At 35.6% G+C, this 23,036-nt stretch overlaps 1 protein-coding gene across 2 annotated transcripts in view; it reads left to right on the forward strand.

The window, feature by feature from the left end:
• The window catches only part of LOC145521682 (uncharacterized), a 253,574-nt gene that overhangs the window by 58,631 nt on the left and 171,907 nt on the right, over window positions 1-23,036 (forward strand). The gene's annotated exons all lie outside the window — the stretch shown is intronic.

Raw genomic sequence — 23,036 nt, forward strand, 5'->3', positions numbered from 1 at the left:
TTTTCCAGGGGATCTGTCCAACCCAGGGACTGAGCACATGTCTCCTGCATTGCAGGTGGATTCTTTACCCACTGAGCCACCTAAGAAGCACCCATTCTCCACCTCATCTAGTACTAAAGCTTATGTGTTATTTTCAGATAGCCATGATTCACAGATTCATAACTTGTTGTACCACATGCAACTCTAAACCAGAGGCAAGGACATCTTGCTAAAAGTATTCTACAGATGATGATTCTCTTCCTAGTCAATATTATTAGTTTATATTCTAAACTAAAAAAAAACTAGATATGTTTCTTTGTGAGTTAATTAGCGCATATTGTTTGTCTTCTTCTTTCCCTGAGGTATTATCCTTTGATTCCTGCAATCAACAGAGACATTGATCATAAGCCAACTGCTTTACTCCTGCCCCAGAGTGGAAATATGTGTGGCTTCTTTCACTATTATACTTAATAAACTACATGTAGAACTTTTGTTTCCCATCCCTGCAACTTCAAACTTTGCTGATCTAGAGGGCTTAGTACTTAAGATAAAAAAATACTTCCACCAGGGGACATATAATATCCCATTTAAATTGGAAGTTGAGATTCCTGCTTACTTTTCAGTTCAGTTCAGTGGCTCAGTTGTGTCCGACTCTTTGCGATCCCATGGACTGCAGCACACCAGGCTTCCCTGTCCATCATCAACTCCCGGAGTTTACTCAAACTCATGTCCATTGAGTCGGTGATGCCATTCAACCATCTCATCCTCTGCTGTCCGCTTCTCCTCCTGCCTTCAATCTTTCCCAGCATCAGGGTCTTTACGGGGTCTTTACTTTAGGGAGTTACAATATTGATTGGGGTGTTTTAATATACCAATTGGAATGATGTTGCTTTTACATAATTAGAGAGGGAGGATTATGTCTGAAATCCAGGGGATCCTCTGGGGTGCTTTATCCATTGAGAAAAATGAATGATAAACAATAGTAATCCAAAATGGGCAAAACCACTGAGGTCTCAGGTCCTTTAGGAATGACAAGATAAAGAATTTCACCCCTCTTAAGTGCTGACTTACTGTGAAGGGAACGTGGAATGGGTTGTTGAAATAGGAAATGATGACAACTATAGCCTCTGGGAAGTTACAGAAATGAGGTTGCTACAGCTATCCCTGTTGCCTTTTTGCTTATTATGTGGATGTACATACATACTAACTGTTTTCTCTCTGCTTTTATCTCATGATTTTATTAAAAAGTTGGTGGTGGTGAATAACTTCACTATTTTTTTTTAAGTTACTGATTATGCAACTTCTGCCAAATTCCAAAATTCAAAATTACAAAACATTTTATTTGGAATCAGAGAACTCTAAAGCCTTAGTAAGAATAATAAAGTTGGAAACATCATAGTCTTCATTTCAAATTATATGACAAAGCTATAATAATCAAAACAATGTGGTACTGGCATAAAAACAGACACATAGACCAATGTAAAACTATACTACATCAATCAAAAAACTTCTGCAAAAGCAAGGAAACAGCAAAATGAAAAGGTGATTCATACAATGGTAGAGAATATTTGCAAGCTGTGTTAACAGGTTAATATCTTATATAGAGAGAACTCCTACACCTCAGTAGGAAAAAGACATGTAACTTGATTAAAAAAAAAAAAAATATAGGCATTTTTGCAAAGAAGGCATACATATGACCAGAAGTATATGGCAGGTATATAAAAAGTACTCAGCAACACTAATTGTTATGGGAGTGCAAATTAAAACTGCCATGAGATATCAACTCACACAGGTAAGAATGGTTGTTACCAAAAAGTGTTCGCAACTATGTGGAGAAAAAGAAACACTTGTATACTGTTGATGGGACTGTAAATTGGTACAACTATTATGAAAAATAGTATGGAGATTCCTCAAAAAATTAAAAATAGAGTTACCACATGATCCAGCAATCCTACTTCTAGATATATATCCGATCTTGATCTCTTGGTTTTCTTTATTCAATTTACAAGTCAAACAGTTAGCACTTCTACTCTCAAGACTCATGTGTGTGTGCAAGTCACTTCAGTTGTGTCTGACTCTTTGCAACTTTATGGACTGTATTCTGCCAGGCTCTTCTGTCCATGGGCTTCTTCAGGCAAGAATATTGGAGTGGGTTGCCTTGCCCTCCTCCAGGGGATCTTCCAGACCCATGGATCGAACCTGCATCTCTTATGTCTCCTGCACATTGACAGTGGATTCTTTATAACTATCACCACCCGGGAGGCCCTAAAGACTCATATGCAACTTCAATTCTAAGATATTATTTTGTATCACTCCATTGAAAATTTCTCCCCTCTGAAGTCTCATTCTGATATTCTTAGTTTTATGTTGGACACTTCAATTGGGCCTGTTCATCTTTACAAAATCCTTTCTTTCTTGTATTTCCCATTTCTTGATCTTTCTCAATTTTATGTTTCAACATTTAAATTAACTTCTTATTTGGCAATAATATTTTATTTTCTTAAGCTCTTTCTTATTTTCCTGTCTACTCATTACATCTTGTCTTTACTTTTGTAGATGTAGTCTAGAATTTCTTTCAAGATGCTATAAGACCTTTTTATAAAAAAATTATTTACTATTCCCTGGCTTGTCATTTTTGGATCTGCAGTTATGTTTTTGTCTATATGTTTATTTTAATCTTTTTCATTTACTGTATGTTATATCTTCAATGTTTGATATTTGTCACCTGTACATTTCTATTCAAAATGACATCGGTAAAGATGCTGTCTGATGTCTGCCTCCTATACACTTTACTATGAGATATGTTGATGAGCAGTAGGAAAATTTCAGATAGTGGGCATTTGCTAAGGCAAAATGAAGAGTTCTACCTAGCAAGTTTCTTTTCTTGAGAGACGAACACTGATTGGTTTAGTTTTCCCTCATTATTTTTTGCTTGTGATAAATACATTCTGGAGAAGACTCCTGAAAGTCCCTTGGACAACAAGGAGATTAAACTAGTCAATCTTCTTTTTTATTTATTTTTTAAATTAGTTTATTTTCTATTTTTTAACTTTACAAAGGGAAATCAACTCTGAATACTTGTTGGACAGACTGATGCTGAAGCTGAAGCTCCAGTATTTTGGTCATCTGATGCAAACAGCTGACACATTGGAAAAGTCCCTGATGCTGGTAAAGATTGAGGGCAGAAGGAGGAGAGGAAGTCAGAGGGTGAGATGGCTAGATGGCATCGCTGATACAATGGACATGAAATTGGGCAAACTTTGGGAAATGGTGAGGGGTAGGGAGGCTTGGCGCGCAGCAGTCCATTTGGTCACAAAGCGCCAGACATGCCTGAGCAAATGTTGAACAACAATAGCGTTCCACATTCTTTACACTGAAATGGGAAGTCCTCTTGCTCCATAGTCATTGTTCAAGTGTTTTAATTCTCATACCTGTATTTTTTTTCATGTTGGTACCTCAAGTTGTTAAGCTTTTCTAGGGTCTGTCCTCTCAGATCAATTTCTCTTTGCTCATATTCTAGGAGATGGACTTTCAGACTATGTATCAATCACCACTCTTCTATATGTTCTCTGTCCCAAAGAAATTTGAAGTTATCGCAAATCTATCAGTCTGCCACTGCCAAATATTACTACTTTAGTTCACATCCTAATAATGGCTTCCCTTGACTAGCATAACTCACTATCTCACAAACTTCAGCCTCTTCCCAATTCAGTTGTAATTTCCCCTTGCTATCAGGGCGTTCCACTTAAATAACAAATATAATTGTTTAACTGTAATCCTTAAAATCCTCTTTCATCTCTCTACCAATTATAGAATTAAATCTAAACTCTGGTTTAGCTTATGAGTTTCTTAAAAATCCACACCAAGCATAATACTTGAATATGATTTTAATAGTCAACTTTGGCTATATTTGGTTCTGTCGTCTTTTTTTTTTTTTTTTTTGATTCTGTCTTTGTTAGACAATGTGACTGTGAGTGAGGGGCAAGGTTTTATTTATCTGTGTATCTAAATAAAAACATTAGTCTTACCAAAAACTATTATTTTATTAATTCATTCAAATCATTTTTTGAAACTTACTTATGTATCAAGTGTTCTCTGGGTGCTGGGTATATAATCTGAACAAGAGAGACAGAATTACTATTTTCATAAAGCTATGTTAGAGACACCAAGTATATGTACAAAGCTCTCCACCTTTGTCACCCTCTACCTATCCATGCCCCAACACATGAAATTTTCACCATTTTTATAAAACTTCCATTCTTATGGTATGAGACTTAAAGACTCAAAATTATGTTCTACCTTGAAATCATAAACTCAGGACCATCTATAATGGCCTAAGTATAAATTTCCCTCCTTACTCTGTTTCCACTGATAAGGTTCCTCAGAGAAACAACCCTACTTCTCAAGGAACCAGACACAGTTTTGCTTATCCCTGAGTAGTGGGATTTACTTCCCCGATAGCCATGGTATTATCCCAAGTCAGTGATATATCATCTCAAAGGAGTCAGGGGTATCTTACCTCCTTGATACTATAAAGCCTGCCTCCCACAGCCCCCATCTGCTCACTCTCTTCTTGAGTGCAACACCAGGGTGGTGATGCAGTGTGAATTAGTGTGATGCAGTGTCCTCCTCCTGGCTGTGAGTATAGGCGACTAACTGCAGCTGATCTCACTTGTCCTGTGTTGGGTGATGTGTGTTCAGCCATTCCTCTAATTATAAGACAAGAATCCTTTCTTCACCAGTGGGGTGAATGAAAGGTAATTAAAACAGTTCCTCTGCCTGTAAATCTGTGCCATTTGTTCATAGTTGACAAATAAAAGGATGTATCTAAAGTTTCTTCTTTTGTGAAGATTTCCTAATTTTTCAGGAAGGGTTATTTCATTCTCCTTCTTCTTGCTCCACGTTATTCAATCCTCTGTACCACGCCATACATTTTTTCTGTTTCTGTTATTGTCTTCTTCCTCATGGTGAGCACCCAAATGAAGAAAAAGTCTTTGTAGTCCCAGTATCTAGTAAAGTGAATGCATTAATTTATCTAACAAATGCTTCTTAGCAAATAATGTATGCACATACAAATTCTTCTTTTAAACAAACTCATAGTCGTTTAGAAAAATTACACTGTACCAGCCTTCATGATTTAAAGTCCTATTGTTGAGAAAAACTTATTAATACAAAGTTGTAAGTCATGGCTGGGAAAAGTCAGTTTGATCTCTCAAATAACTGATACATATAAAGAAAATAAACATGTTATAATATGATTAAATTAGAATGTCTTTAGTTAAAGTGTATACTATTTTGGAGATCTCATTTTTTATGATAGCATATTCATATAAATAAAATTTTAAAGACTCAGTAGAAAAACACAGATTGAAAGGGAAAGTACGTGTTTTAAAATATGTTTCAAATAGTTCCCGAGAAGTCTAGCACATTCAGGGAATATAATTATATAGAAATTGCTGAAAAGCTATTTGAAGTAAAAGCATGACAATCTCTATTCCATTCAGATAGCTTCATTAAGTGGAAATATTAAAAAAGGCCATTGGAACTTTCCATCATCATTTCAGAACATTTTATTAAATCCCTATTGAACAATGGAAGGCAGAATAGACAAAGTTGCACATTGTAAAACTCTTGTGCCAAATGTTTTGAGAAAAAGTCTAGGAATTAGATTCTGATAGATTTCTATGTTAGTCAGTAAGTAACCTAATTTGCCAATGGGAAGAATAAACAATCTCTATCGTTTGTGCTATGATTTGGTTACATTCTTTTGTAAGAGAAAGAGAGAGGGAAAATAAATACAATAGACAAAGGAAAAGACAATGAGTAAGACATAGAAGGAGAATGTCCCTTAGTTTTCAGTAAAACAATTACAGCATACTGTAGAATACATGATTCTAAATAATGACAAAAGAGGAAACATGTCTCATTGATATTTCTTACAGGAATCCTTGTTAAATGAAAGATGTATTAAAGAATGACATCTCATAGTGATGTATCAACTTGTAGCCTAAATCTAGTAGACTTTTCCATGTCTTTGTTTGTCCTGCTTAGTCTCCCAGTTGTGTCTGACTCTTTGTGACCCCGTGGACTGTATAGACATCTGTCCATGGGATTTTCCAGGCAAGAATACTGAAGAGGGTAGCCACTTCCTTCTCCAGGGGATCTTCCCAACTCAGGGACTGAACCTGCTTCTCCTTCATTGCAGGTGGATTCTTTACTGCTGAGCCACCAGGGAAGCCCTTTTCAATGTCTAATTGAATTAACTACTGCAATGTAATAAACCATCTCAAAACTTAGTGGCTTAAAACAGCAGCCATTGATTTAGTTCATGACTTTCCTGGAGAGCAATTGAAGCTGGACTCAGCTGAGGAGTTTTTCTTCTTATCTGGGCTCCTGAACAGCTTTGCTGATCTTGGCTGGACTTTGCCTTCTGTCTAGGACCTTGGGTAGGACAACTGGGTCGACTCAGCTCTAGTTCACACAGTCTCAACATCCATCAGATTAGCCCAGGCTTCCTCATATGGTGGTGAGGCAGAGTTCCAGCAGAGAAGGAAGCATGCCCTTCTCTGGTGGTCTAGTCTTAGAACTGCTATGTGATTACATTTGCTTCATTTTATTTGCCAAAGCAAGACACAAAGTCAGCTTAGTTTCAAGGGGTAGAGATTCAAGGACTTAAAAGGTTGCAAACGCAGAAAGGAGTAAAAGCTATGGTCATTTTTGTAATCAACCACATAAATGTACAGAAAATGGAGATCACTGACAGCAAAGTTCTAGAAACAATGATGACAGAGATAAAATAGTTTAACATCAGAAGTCCTTTCAGAATTAGTTTTAAAGTTTGTAAATATTTAAGTTTTTATTTCTATTGACTTCTCAAAATTGTTGATGAATTGAATATAAAAACAGTAGATCTTATTGAAAACATAAACATAAGCTCATGTACAAAGAAATACAAATTTAGTTGCCAGTTCTTAGGACACAGTCAAATAACCTTGAATTGATGATATTCTAACTATAAATTAATTTTCCAGTTGTTATTCCATGTCCTATTTGCTTTAGGTTAATGCATCTGAATGTAAATCATGTCCTAATAAATTTGACATTTTATGCACATTATTTTTAGGCTGTAATATTTCAAAAGGTTCAGTAAATAGCAATTAAAAAAAGCCATGACTGCAGTTTTCAGTTTCATTTGTTCTTACAGAAAAATATTACTAGAATCAACCCTGGTGATTGACGAGAGAGTAGTTTTTTTTTTTTAACATTGTTTTCTCTTTCTACAAATACTTGCTTCTTTTTAAAAACATTTGTTTATTTATCTGACTATGCCAGGTCCTTTTTGCAGCACATGGGATCTTTAGTTGCTTATATGTGAACTCTTATTCACCACATGTGGGATCTAGTATTCTGACCAGGATCGCACCTTGGGTCCTTGTATTGGGAGTATTGACCACTGGACCACCAGGGAAGTTCCAACAAGGGATTTTTTAAAGTTTTCTGTGTTGTAGCTAAAAAAGTAGTACTTTTACTTAAGTGAATATATTAACAATAGAATTTCACAGTGAGTGATCAGAAACATATGATCAGAAACTTGATCATAAAGTAAAACCAAAGTAAATTTTCTGCAGTATTTCCTAGAATATCCTTCTCAGCTTCCATCAGATAAAGACCGACTATGGGACAGGAAACTGAAATGTGTGTGCGTTACATTTACGAACCTTTCTTATTGGCTGCCTCAGAAAGCTGAGAATTATAATGCCAATCCGAAGTTAAGATCCAATTCAGATAATGCACGTTCATAGATAATTACCATGAATATTTATTTTATGGATAATCCATTTTCACTATTTGAAGCCAACCAAATCACTGCTAAAATGCGTTGACACAAGAATTCTGAAGTTAAAAAAAAGAAAGTTACTTATACATGAACTGCTGACAGGAGAGAGTATCAGTAGATGTACTAGTGTTATTTTCTTACGTAGAACAGTGACTAAACTCTTCTCTGAAGAAGTAGAGGAGGTGGCACGATGACACTGGTTTCCTGTAATCCACATTATAAAGCCGTTGTTGAGGATTATGCTTGACTTTTTCTGTTACTTGGGGGCCAAGTAGCAGTTGAACTTTCATGACAAAAAGAGGAAGAGAATTTTGCTTAACTTTTAGCTAAATTCAGTGAAATGTATGAAGCATAATAAGAATTTTTTCCTTTATCTCAGTACACAGCCTAAAGGGAGAAAAAAAAAAAAACAACAACCACCTTGGGGAACAACTGAGTTGAAATACAGTATTCAACAAATGGCATTTCAATGATCTGCAGTTTGGTCATTATTGGTGTGATCAGCCACATCCACCACGGGCTGTTGCCTTTGGAGAGTGAGCTGGAATGGGATATGGAAATTTCCATTTTACTGCTGGTTAAATCACACCTATTCAAATCTAGCTAATTTTTTTTTTTTCTCATGGATTTCATGGAAAAAATAAATAAACTAACCCCAAACCCTGCTAGTGTTAGTGACTCTATCTCAGTGAGCATGCTTAACTAAGAAAACTTTCCCAAGACCACAAGTTTATATATTTTGATTATCATTTTAAATTTTGTTGTCCAATGAAGCAAAGCAGAATAAAGGATTTTCCTTAAAAATCAATTAAAAGCCTCTTTACAGGCATTAAACCATTAAATTATTTTCAAAACTTGTTCCAAGGTTAAATTCTTTATTATGAAAATAGGACCAGAACATTTTGAGATTGTTTTCTACTAACAGAATACCAGGTGGATATCAAGATTATTATTCAAAACCATTAGTTCAAGGTATCTGTGGTATGTATGACATGCAAACAGCTTTGTTAAACTGTTCAGACTATGAAAAATACAGTGTTTTCCCAAGTCAAATTTGTAACTGGGTGGAAAGGCTAAATGTTTTTCTCTTTATGTTTTCTTAAGGTTGTAAAATGTCAACATTATGTAAATTAAACATTAAAATGATAAATAGCAAACCTTATGAGAGGCAAATGGCATTTTGTTTTTTACTAAATTGTAATATTCACATATCTTACATAATATTTTTAATGACTAAGTTTCAATAGTTTGTTACATCAATTTAGTTAACTTCTTAGAGGCTTTTGCCTACACACAATAACTATGCAAGTTAGTATAATACTGCTTTGAGAACTCACCACTAGCATTTATCACATGGAGCAAGTCATTTTAAGGGCACTGAATGATTCAACTTTTCAAGGGTTTCAGCTGACTGGCGAAGGCCTCTGATATAATTTCATTCTTATGAGCTATAATTTAACTGGGATTGCCTGAAAGCAAGAAAAAATTGCCAAAGTTTTAATGTCCATCTTATTCCCTAAGCAAATGTTCTTTCTGGAACTCCAATTGGAATACAGCATTTTTCTATTTCAAGACAAGGTTTGTTAAGGAAAAATGAATTAGTAAAAATGAAATGCACTGCTCATGTGGCCCTAAACATTTTCCTCAGAGGGCAAGTAATGATTGTTTTAATTCCCTCCTTGACTTGGAGAACTTGGCTTTTATTTAACCAGGCTGATGGGTTAGAGGCACAAGTCCTCATCTAAGACCATGGAAAAGTGATGCATAAATCAGATATGGTTCATGGGTTCCAAGAAACAAAATCAATCCAGGATAAATTTAGCCAAATCAAATTTATTGTGAAGCTGGAGAAATGAAGCTTAACGGACAACGTTTACTGGGTGCTTGATAAATGCCAAGAGCTGTTCTCAGCATTTTACATGGATTATCTCATTTAATCCTCTCAACAACCTTATTAAATATGATATTGCTGTTCTTTTTTCACAGCTGAAGAAATATAAGCACAGAAAATTAAACAGATTGTCCAAGATTATGGAGCTAGTATGGTATCAGGTCCACGATAGGAATCAGTGCTGCCCTGGGAGACTGCATCAGAAACTACCTACTCACCTGTCTTTCCTAAGAGGAGCAGCTGGGCTAAGTGTACACCAGACATTTTCAAGTCTTTAAAGCTCTCTCTCCAAGATTCAAAGACCCTTGACAGACATTCTATTGACCTAACATGGGTCTTAACTGGGTGCAAAATACTTTGAAAGGATTCTTATCATAATACACCCAATGAGGGGTAGCTAACTCCCTGAAAGGAATTAGAAATGCTCTTAGGGAGAGGAATAGATGCTGGGTCATCCCCTAAAAGTCAAATCCCTTCTACACTGGAAAAATAATGAGACTAAAAATCAAATCTCATCTTTTGCAAAACAATCAAGGAAGTTGTTAGCTCCTGGGGAACAAAGACAAGGAATAAAGCTAAGATTTTTACAATTCAAACCATGAGAACAAGCATAAGCAAAGGAGATCAAGGGTTTATTAAAACATCAGCTGTAACTACAATCTGATTTTATAATACATACATGAATTACATGGCCACCAAAACATACACTGAAGAGGACTAAATTCATTCTTCAAATGAGAACTGTATAGAGTTTATTCTCCAATTAATTTTATCACATAACTAGCTATAAACCCTATACAAAAGTGTTCCTTATAGTGACTCCTTAGCTAGGAAACTGATAAACCTCTTAGCAGGACATATTTTTTTTCTTTCCCAGTTAGGGTTCTGTGTTGTCCACACAGACATACTTATGTCATGCACTGTCTCTTTCTTTTATAAAGATTGACATGAAAATAGCTCAGCACTGGGAAGTTCAAAGAGACATCCCTTCTTACCTTTTAAATGCTTCAACATGGTTGGATTATGATACACAGTTCCTTGACAGGAACTTGGATTAAAAGGGTGGTGTGAGATCTAGATGTTCTCCCTGTTAATTCTTTTAATTCAATATCTTAAAGGAGAAATTCTGATGAAAAGATGATAGTGGGAAGTACTAACTCTTTAACCCAGTTGAAAAATAATCAATTAAAAAGAAAAAAACATAAAAAGAGTGATGAAGATGGATAACAGAGCTGGAATTGTGTGTAGAGGGGAAAACAAGAAAGTATAGAAAGGCCATGGCTGATAAGGAGGTGGGATTCATTCTTAATGCCATATCTCAGGATGACTTTTGAAAGTAAAATATGAGAAATTATGATCGTATCTTAAAATTCTTAGAACAAGAAATTTTCATTCAGCAATGAGCAAATGAATCAGCTGCTGTTTTATTTTCCCCTTCTCATTCAAACATTTTAAAAAAACATATAGCTACTATCCATGTCATTGAAACTGCTCCCCTCCAGGGATCATGAACTTCTTTCATGTTGACAAATCCATATGGGCATTTTCAGTCTTCATCATGTTACCTCCTTTAGTAAATTTAGTTCTATTGACTTCTGTATCTTCATTTTCAAGTCCTTTCTCACTTAAAATATAAAAAAATATTTTTATCATTATATTGCATTCAAAAATTTTGAAAAATTATTTTGTACTAAAGGAATTATAGTAAAAAATAATGGTCTTGGTCACCAACTAGTATTACCTTCCCCCATAACTCACCAGATGAAAACATCTACTCCTTTGATGTTTCCTTGGTATTTACCATCATATTTGTAAGTGGTGTTCCTACACTACCACCTCATTTTCAGTTCTCTCAATAGACATATTAATTTTAGTAACTATTGCTTTTCATTTTATGTTCCATATTCTTCATCTAATTGTATCATTCCAATATAAGTCTACATTGGGACTTCTCCGATGGTGCAGTGGCTAAGGCTTCGTGCTTCTAACAGAGAGAGTGCGAGTTCAACCTCTGGTCAGGGAAAAACATCCCACATGTCACACAGTACAAACCAAACAAAACCAGACAAGTGTATTTTTAAAAAGTCCAGTATAATGATAGATAAATTTTGGGAGAACAATACTTATCATCTTCACATTATAGCAATTTAAATATAACTTATTTCTGTTCCAAATAGTATCTATGATTTTATTTTCTTTCTTATATGATTTTAATTATTGTCTCATTATTTTATTGAAATAATCCTTTGTATATCACTTCTGTAAACTATTTCCCAATACAATTTTCCATTTGGACAAGTCATATTATTTCAATTATTTTTTTTCTTGGTATATTTTCCTGGAACACTCAGTTATTTATCTTGAGAATTTTTTCCATTTTGCTTCTGTGTTAATATTTCTCATTCTTGGTTTACTCTTTTCTTGGTGACATATGTTTTACTAGTAAGTAGTTTTTTGAAAATAGGCTAATGGGAGGTAAATGTGAGAATTGCATAATTAAAAGATGTCTTTATTTTATTTACTCATTTTGTTGATAGTTTAAATAGGGAAAGAGATCTATATGGAACCTCATTTTCACTCATAATTTTGAAAGAATGACTTCAATGTCTTATGGTTTATAGTTTTGCCTTTGTGATAGTTTAAATAGGGGAAGAGATCTACATTGAATCTCATTTTCACTTGTAATTTTGAAAGCATGGCTTCATTGTCTTATGGTTTCTCGTCTTGTCTTTGAAAAGTCTGATGAGATTGGCATCTTTTATTACTTCAGTGTGACTTTACTTCTCTCTTGGGGAGGTTTTACGGAATTTATTTTTATTCTTTTATTTTGAAATTTTATAATAATGTGTCATAACATGAGTTTAATGGTTTTCAACTATTTGGGTGTTTGTGTAGGCCTTTCTTAGAGCTTAGAGGGTTGTCAGTTTGAGAAAATATTATTTTCTTATTCTTTCAGAGATTCTCTTTCTTTATATTTTTGTTCTGAAATTCCAATTGGTTTAATGCTTTATATTCTAAAAATGTTCTCTTTCTTCCCCATTTAAAAAACCTTGATCACTCCCCTGCGTTTTGGAGCGTTTCTGCTATTATATATTCCAAATTCTGAATCTTTAACATACTTTTTAGCTATCATAATTTTTTACAGTTTGCTATCTTCAAATGTTTCTATTTAGTGCCAATCTATGAAGTGACTTAGCACAGACATATTTCTATTAGGTCATGACATCTTTTCTTTTTCTCTATTGTCTCTTTTTCTTGTGAGCTTCTCTCTGCATCGATCTCTCTTTCTCTCTCTCTCCCTTCACATACCTCCCCCTCTCTGCCTTTCTTTTTGTGCCTTTCTCAAACATCTTGGCCACTATTATACTTTCGGACTAAGATGCTAACAATCTGATGGCAGGCTCTGTATGGACTGGCAAGGCTTGGAGAAAAGGCAGAACTTGATTTGGGTGAAGGGTTCCTAGTTTTCTGTTGGTAAGCCCTGGATGTCTATATATGTAGGTATTTCCCTGGATAGCTTAATTTCTCCTGATAAGAAAGTTTTCATGTCCTGCCTGAGATGGAGTTAGTGCATCAGTGAGGATGTGAACATAGTATAAGCATGGTTGTTGGCATTCTGGTGTGGGAGAGGGACAGTGATGGATCAGGCATTTCGTTTTCCACAAGGGCTCTCAATTAATCCCTATCTTTATGGCAAACTATCTACCTGCTCTCCTTTTTGACTCCCAGTTCATCCAGAGATTAAATCTCAATCTACCAAGGAGGTCAGTGGAGTGGTGGGTTAAGTGGGGAAGAAGGGCCCAGGATTTCCTACTCTGCCATCTTGCTGGCATCCCTCTTCTCTCTTTCCTCTTAAGAAAGTCCTCAAAGGTAGTACAGACCTCAGACTCTGTAGTCACAATAACTGTATCTGCGATTTAGGGTAAGTTACTTAAACTCTGTGAAACTTACCCTTAAAATGGAACTGATGATAGTAGTACTCTACTAGGTTGTTGTGAGAATTAAGCATATTAATGTATTTAAGAATGATGATTGTTATGTAAGAAGTGCTAATGATATTATTAGCTAAGACCTATAACAGGTAGCTAATGGTAAAGAACCCACTTGCCAATGCAGGAGACATAACAGATGTGGGGTCGATCCCTGGGTCGGGAAGATCCCCTGGAGAGGGAAATGGCAACCCATTCCAGTATTCTTGCCTGGGATATCCCATGGATAGAGGAGCCTGGTGCACTACAGTCCATAGAGTCGTAAAGAGTTGGACATGACTGAAGAGACTTAACACACGTGCACACACACACACACACACACACACACACACACACACAAATAAGATTCATAACTTATTTGCTGTACTTTGTCCTTAATAATATTTTAAATTAATTTTTAAGAATTGATTACTGAAGGAAGGCATTCTGATAGACTTAGATTCCAAATGACTTCCTTAATAGTTTAAACTACGCCATGTACTTTTATATATGAATGTGAGATTTAACAGTTAAAGTTAGTTGCAGCAGACTGAGAGTCTGAGAGCTACATCTTCATCCTGTTTTAGATGAAAAACATTTTATTTCATTTAATTTCATATAGAAGTAATGTGACTCAATTTGGTAAGTGATGGTAACATAACAGCGTGATCTGAGACATTCTTAATAAAATTAAATAACCTATGGCTTGTGAACTGACCTAGTAATATTGGTTTGGTACTGAAAATACTGGTTTGTACAGTGCCAACCTCAGTTGAATTATATACCCTAGAGAATATTCGTTTATATTCAAGTAAAACTAACAGATTATACAATATAGTATTATTATGTGTAGTATATATTATATGAATATTTTATATTGCATTATAATATTATCTATATTATATTTATATTGTATATGTACCATATATATTGTATATGTATTGTATATATTGTATATGTATTGCATACATACAATACATATAAATGTATTTCTGGACCATCCACATTAATTTTCATTTAAGTGTCTCACCAGGAATTAACTCTTACTGTATAATTATATCTTAAAATTCATCTTCCTTAATCTACCAGATGAATGATATACAGAGAACTCTGATATACTGGTACCTCCAGAGGGTCCTATATTCAAGGCCAGAATTTTATGGGACAAGTTAGATAAAGCAGCACACACTGCCTCCACTCCTTGCCAACGTTCTCTTTTTAACCCCTTCCTTTCTAATCCTAGTTTCCTCATTCCACTGAAATAACGGCCGTTAGGACCAACTCTGACCCCCATTCTCCCTGTTAGTCATCATTTCTCATCTTACCGGGCTTCTCAGCAGCTTTATCACTTGACCTTGTTCTTCCTGAAACACTGTCATCTTGCCTTTGGAACCACGTTTACCCAGCTGTCACTCATCTTCCTGGTTTCCTTTTCTGTTTCCTCCTGTTTCATTCTTTAAATTTTGATTTATCCAGTTCCTCTTTTTTGCTTAAGCGCTCTTTTTAAAAAAAAAAAAATTCCACTTTTTCATTTAAATGATCTTTTTACCTCATCTCATGTGATTCTGCAGCTTGAAGCATAATTTATGTGTTGTGTGGGTGTGTGTGCTCAGTCGCATTAGTCATGTCTGACTTTTTGCGACCCCATAGACTGTGGCCTTCCAGGCTCCTCTGCCCATAGAATTCTCCAGGCTAGAATACTGGAGTGGGTCACCATGCCCTTCTCCAGGGGATCTTCCAATGGATTCGTTACCACAAGCGTCACATGGGAAGTCCAATTTATTTGTTGGTGTTTCTCAAAAGTGTACATTCAAGCTTAATATCTTCTCTCTTTCTTTTTTTCGAATCATAGTTTTTTTTTTTCATTTTTTGGCTGTGCCGTGAGGCATGCGGGAACTTCCCCAATCAGGGGTAAGCAATGTGAGCATGGAGTCTTAATCACTAAACCACCAGGGAAATCTGTATGTCTTCTCTTGAACTTAAGTTTTATTTTAAATATTTACCAGCTATATTGCAAGGATCCATAGCCAAAACAGGACTTTTGATTTCTTACCTACACCTCCAAACTTCAAGCTCCACTACCTCAATAACGGCAACAACTGTCACAAGTAACTTAGTTCATTTTCTTCGGAGGCATTATTGAATCTTATTTTCCTCATATCTCACATCTCATTTGTCAGCACCATCTTTAGAAACTTCTCAAATCTGATCCATTCTCTTTACTGTTCTACAATCCTTCAAGCTCCCTTGTGTTTTTCCTTGGGGAATTATTCAAATTACCTCCATAATGGTCCTATAATAAATCATAACATATCAATGACTAGGTCATATCACTCTTCTGTTTAACCCTCTATTATATATAATATAGGGCTTTCCTCGTCTCAGACAGTAAAGAATCTGCCCACAATGCAGGAGACCTGGGTTCAATCCCTGGGTTGGGAAGATGCTCAGGAGGAGGGCATGGCAACCCACTCACTGGAGTATTCTTGCTTGGTGAATCCCCATGGACAGGAGTTCCTGGTGGGCTACAGTCCATGGGGTCGCAAAGCATCGGACATGACTGAGTGACTAAACACAGCACATATATAATATGACTAGAATAAAGTAGCATGCTTAGCTTGGTCTATAGGGCTTTGCCTGGTTGGGACATTACCTCTTAGTTCATTTCCAATGTGCTCCAGATGAAGCCTCTCTCCTTCTTTCAGATATGCCAAACTTCCAAGTCTTTTTATTTGCACTTCCCTTTCCCTGGACGCTTTTTCCCCCAAATCTCTACATTGCTGACTCTCTCTCTTCATTCAGTTCTCAGCTCTAAGGCCATCTCTGCAGAGTCATCTTCTAAGCTAGATAAAGAACCTCACTCTCCTTCCTGTTGTCTAATCCTTTACTCTCTTATTTCTTCATGCCCTTTATCATTATCTCTGATGAGCAAAGAAGGCAAACTCTCACTAAGATATAGCCTTGGTGAGGAGGAGAGTTTGATTTATTTTTTTAAACCATGATCTTTAGAGCCTAGAACAATGTCTAGCAAGAGTGTTTGATGAATATCAGATGAAAGAATGAATGATTCAATTAACTGTTGAAAAGTCAGTTGTTGAAGAATGCACTTTGATGAATTACAAATAGAAATTAATGATAAAGAACCTGAATCAAAAATTAAGATATCAATGCTCAAGTAGCACTGGGAAAAAATTCGTTGAGATTAGAGAATTTAAAAAACTTAGGGTAGAACAGGCTATTCTTTTGCTCTGAATTGTTAAAGGTTATCAGTAATATCATTGTGAAGAGTTGCTGAAGCTTGGTGTCAAAAGCCCTGTATTCTTTTTTCTGTATAAGCTTGATAAATGATATGTAATTCTTACTATTGATGGCAGAATCAATCATTCTAAACAACATATTTTGCAATTTTTAAGGAATCTACAGTTAGAGAATTTTTTCAAGGATTATTTAATATGAATATTGTACTTGGTGGATTCTACCTATGTATATAAGACCAGGTGTGTGTCTGTGTGTGTGTGTGTGTGTGTGTGTGCACTCAGTTGTGTCTGACCCTTTGCAACCCCATGGACTGTAGCCCGCCAGGCTCCTCTGTCCATGGGATTTTCCAGGCAAGAGTACTGAAGTAGAATGCCATCTCCTACTCCAGAATACTGGGTAAGCCATGTCATTTACAAAATTCTGTCTTCCTAAGTTTTATTTATATCATAGTCTTTTTTGAAACACATGAGTATTAAAAGGTATTTGACCAGTTGAGTAAGACTATAACATTCCTAATACCAGTTTTAGTAGGTACTCCTCACCTAGCCAACTCTTGAGAGAGAAATATAAAAGAAAAAAATATATATTTGTTGGTCTACTTACTTATAAGTGGTAAAATATCTTTTCAGTGTAAAAAAGCCTTTGAATTTTCAAAATGGGTATAATGGAGACCTGGAGATGCTGTCAAAAAACAGAGGAATATTTGACCAAAGAGGCTTGAGATGTTACCATTGAAGACAAATTAAAAAAATTTATGTTGAGTATTAGAAAAAAATTAACTCCCTGACTTTTGGCATGGTTTTACCAACAATAAACTCACTGATGGAACGAATTTCTTTTTGTGAAATAGTTACTAAAGTGATAGAAAAAGTAATGTGACAAATTTGGATGTGAGTAACAATTTGACAACTTAAAAATTATTCATGTAGAAAAGACATGTGTGGAATCTATTGATAAATTAAGTGAATTTTTAATCAGTGAAATGGCTGTACCTGAAGGGTCCTACTGATTATATCATTGTTAGAACACAGGAAAAGGTCTCTGGTGATATCTCAGTACACTGTTAAATTTAATGTTTTTATTGCTTCTTTGAAAGTTGACATAGAAATAATTATTGCTAAATTTTTAGACAACATGAAACTGGGAATATAACAAATATACTGAGTGACAAATCCAGCATCTATAATGATCTCTATATGCTGCAAAGCTGTTCTATATCCAACAAGGTGAAATTGACTTGAAATAAACTAAAGTACTACATTTAGCTTTTTAATATACCATTGCTAATATTTAGGACAGGAGAAATATAACTTCATTTGATATGGGAAAATCTTGTCTACAAAATAAAAGCAAATCAACACTTTGGTTTACTTATTAAATAATTGTTAAGCACCATTTATGTCCTTGCCTTTTATTTATTTATTTGTGGATTTACATTTAGGTTAACTTTTCTGTTTCTCTGGCTAGACTATTGCTAATATATTGTGCTCAGGTTTGGAAACTCACTCTAAACAAATTGAAGTTCACAGAAAGGGGAAGGTACTGACAACTCTAATTTATGAAACGTAATGGGAAAATCTGAGAGAGGTTGGCCTGGAAAGAAGATAACTTAGGAGCAGTTAATAGTTCTAAAATAGGCCGGAGATAAATAAATTAATTTATGGCTCCAGAGGAAAGGATCACATCAATGGATAAGTGATGTGGAAATGACTTTTGGTTCAATATAAGGTAAACTTTTAACTGTAAGATCTTCCTGGAAAACAGAATGTGCTGCCATGCTGAATCTTAAGATATAGGGAAATGTTCACATAGAGACAGGATGACCAATTACTATGAATGTTGAGGATAGGATTCATGCACAGGTTTAATTTGCTTTCCAAAAATTGCTTTCCAACAACTCATATTCACAGTTTTTTAAATTTGTTGTTCAGTTGCTCAGTCGTGGCTGACTCTTTGTGACTCCATGGACTGCAGCATGCCAAGCTTCCCTATACTTCACTGTCTCCTGGAGTTTGCTCAAACTCGTGTCCATTGAATTGGTCATGCCATCCAACCATCTCATCCTCTGTCACCCCCTTCTTCTCCTGCCTTCAATCTTTCCCAGCATCAGGTTGTCTATTTTGGCAAATACTCTATAATTCTCTTGAACTGAAGATGAGAATGACCTGTAAGTCTCCCTCATAGCTCCCCAAATATTCTGGCTGCTTTCCTAGTTTCCATTAGATTATAAAAATATAAATGCTAAGATAATGGACTTGCTTTTTCTTAAATGACTATTTTTGAATGTTGTTTTAATTTTTCTTTTCTATTTATGTAATTTGAACTTTGAAAATTACCAATAATGAATTATAGTAACCTGAATATTTTCTCTCTTTCTACCTATTTTGCATCTGAGATACTATTATTTTTTATATTCTTCTATGCACAATGCAAAATTTTAAAAGACGTTTTTCACTAGTATTCTTATGGAAAAATTTACACTGATATTTAAACTCCTTTTCTTGCCTAAATTTATTTCTTCTGTGTGAACAGTGCTGTAGATTATTGATACAGTGTTGGCCCTATTACATCTCTTATGGTAATGTTAAGCCTCCTAGAGCTATAGTTCTTTATTGGGTGGGATGAAGAAATGCAGTTTCTTTAGTGTGATCAGACACATGAACAAGTCTTTACCTAGTCTCCTTTGCCAGGTCTGTTTAAATCTCTCCACCCCTGAAATTACATGTAAATGTATGTGTGTGCAATCGTGTAGTTTTCTAGTACTCTTTAAGAGTGGAGCCTCTATTTTCCCCAGGTTTCTGGGCTTCACAAAACTAAGCCCCATTGCCCTTCCAAGCCAAATGCTCTGAAGGGTTATCTTTCTGGTGCAGGACCCCAGGGCTGGGGAGCCCAGCATGAGGCTCAGACCTCTCACTCTTTTGGGAGAACTTCTGCAATTGTAATTATCCTCCTGTTTGTGGGTCACCCACCTAGTGGTATGGGATTTGCCTTTCTTGTGAACTCATCCCCTCTTATCCATTTCACTGTTGTTCCTTCTTTATATCTCTAGTTGTAGCATATCTTTTCTGATAGGTTGACTTTTTTCGCTGATGGCTGTTCTGCCACTAGTTGTGATTTTGGTATGCCCATGCGAACAGATGAATCCAGGATGTTTCTACTCTGCCATCTTGGCAGATCTTCCCTGGTAAGGTTAGAATAAACAATTTTATAAAGTGTTTGATGCAAAGTAAGCTTCAAACCAATGTTAACTATTATAAATTATTACAAATTTATTAAAAGGAATGCTTTTTCTCACAAGCATTAGTTATCTACTGTAGAGTCACTACACTTGAGCTCTATCAAATAGGATCAATACATTCATTTTTTCTGTTGTTCTTTAGAATGAATTTTGATATGATGTTGTTTTGACCTAATATAACTTTCATTATTGATCTTTTTTTTTTTGTCAAGTGCTTTGGATCGAATTGCATCAGGTGTGTGCTAGTGCATGTAACTTTTGAAAAGGAAAAAGAGAAAAAACTGTGGATGTTTTCTCATCAGGCAATTTTTTTCCACATCATTTCCAATCAAAGAATAGAATCAGGGTCTTGTGTGCTATTGTATTCATGAGAGGAAATAATGTCACTCTTCTGGCAGACTGAGAGTAGATGATTTGGCTGGAAAATAACAACAAAATATAAGAAAAATATGATTATCAAATGGTAGAAAAATGCTATTGTTGAAAAAGTAGATCAAAAGTGTTTTTAACTAAAGATGGTCTTCTAGAACTCAGTGATAATAATAGAATAGTGATGATATTCATGACGCTTATGAACAAGGCTTAAAATAAAATAACTGAAGAAGCAGATGAAAAAATGAAAATGGTAAATACATGTTAAGTGGACAGATTAGGAAATATAATGTTCATATAAAGTGTCAGTAGAAATTGTAAAATGGTGTGAAAGCTTTTTGGTTGTTTTAGATATTTTACTTTTATTGATGAAAGGAAAAACAGTATTAGATTTTATAGTTTAATAAAGAAGGACTTGGATAAAGGCAATTATAAAAGTATGTATTATTCGGCTATTAAAAATAGGAACATTTCCCAAGAGCCAGATACACACAAGGCCTTCTGACTCTCAATGAAAGTTTATATTGTTAGCATTAGGAAATGAATATGTAAGTACTTAAGCTTGCTATCTTCATACAAGGTACATTAGAATCATCAAAAAAGATAAGTCAGAGTCTTCCCAGGTGGTCTAGTGGTTAAGAATCCACCTGTCAATGCAGGGGACATGATCCCTGCTCCTGGAAGATTCCACATGCCTCAGGCAGCAGCACAACTACTGAGTAAACCCAGAATTCTGTAACAAGAGATGCCACTGCAAGGATAAGCCCGCTCACCGCAACAAAATGTAGCCTCCACCCCAGCACCTAGAGAAAGCTGGCATGTAGCCATAAAGACCCAGTGCAGCCAAAAATTAAAAAAAAAAATAAAAATAAAAAAAAAAAATAAAAAAGAAGTAAACAACTGATGTCCTAAGGGGTTTGGGTTTATTAGACTGATAAAAGGCCTGGAAAGGGCTTCCCTGATAGCTCAGTTGGTAAAGAATCCTCCTGCAATGCGGGAGACCCCAGTTTGATTCCTGGATCGGAAAAATCTGCTGGAGAAGGGATGGGCTACCCATTCCAGTATTCTTGGGCTTCTCTTGTGGCTCAGGTGATAAAGAATCCACCTGCAATGTCAGAGTTCTGGGCTCGATCTCTGGGTTGGGAAGATCCCCTGGAGAAGGGAAAGGCTACTTACTCCAGTATTCTGGCCTGGAGAATTCCATGGACTGTATAGTCCATGGCGTCCCAAAGGGTTGGACACGACTGAGTGACTTTAACTTTCAAGGCCTGGAAGTCTGCATCTCAAACAAATCTCTCCAGATAATTTTGAAATTATCTCAGATTTAGGAGATATTGCAAGATGTTAAAAATATCAACAGTATTAAGACAAATAAGTATTAAGCTTCAATTATGTTGAAGAAATTGTTCTAGGCTCTTGAAGCATATAACAATGATCACTTTACAGATTCTATTTTCAAAGAACTTAATCTATTAGAAGAAAGTTGCCATAAAATTTCCATAAGAAAGGTACAGACCTCAAGCTTCATTAGCCAAATTAAAGAGCATATTTTTTTTTCTTCTGAAGGAGAAAGATTAATAAAAAGAAGCCTTCTGAACAGGACCTTGATAAACTGCTGTCTTCATAGAATTGATGGGGAGAAACTCATTTCAGACAGGAGCAGTAATGTGGGCATCATGAACGAAATCTCATTGAGGATATATTTAGGGTAGATGTGGGGAAAGAGGAATAATCTAATTTAGATAAACTGAACTGAAAATTGCTCAGTTGTGTCCTACTTTTTGCAACCTCATGGACTATAACCCACCAAGCTCCTCCGTCCATGGAATTGTCCAGGCAAGAATACTGGAGTGGATGATCATTCCCTTCTTCAGGGGTCTTCCCAACCCAGGGATAAAATCTGGGTGTCCTGCATTGCAGGCAGGTTCTTTATTATCTGAGCCACCAAGGAAGCCCAGTTTAGATAAAATTGATGGCCAAACATTCATTCATTCAATAAATATTTACAGAGAGTAAATCTGGTCAAAAATGAGTCTTAGAGTAGTTGCAGTATGGGTGGACAACTTTGAATAGATTCAAAAAATACTCAATGAACTTAAAAATTACTTAGTAGTAGGTAAAAACTCCATGATTCATGGGATATGGGCAAGATGTGAGTGAGGGAAGGGAGTTAAAGGTCAGTTGAACTTTCTAGTATGAGCTACTGTCTGTGTTATAATACATCACTGGGTTTTGGATGTTTCCTATTTACAGGCACTGAACTTGCCCCTTTGCTCTTTGGTCTCACTTGAATTTTGTGAGACCACAACAATGTGGGTACCATAGTCCCTTTGCTGATACCAGTACTAGTACTGTAGACCTTTGGGTTGACAGTCACGTAACAATGGATGAATAAGGTGCCTTTTCCATTCTCCTTTACTTTGATCGGACCATATGCATTTGATTTTCCTCCTGTTAGAGAAATCAAGTACCATACAATACACTGATTAATAT

This window comes from Giraffa tippelskirchi, chromosome 9 (assembly GCF_054371585.1).
Source record: "Giraffa tippelskirchi isolate mGirTip1 chromosome 9, T2T-mGirTip1v1.2.pri, whole genome shotgun sequence".
Lineage (NCBI taxonomy): Eukaryota > Metazoa > Chordata > Mammalia > Artiodactyla > Giraffidae > Giraffa > Giraffa tippelskirchi.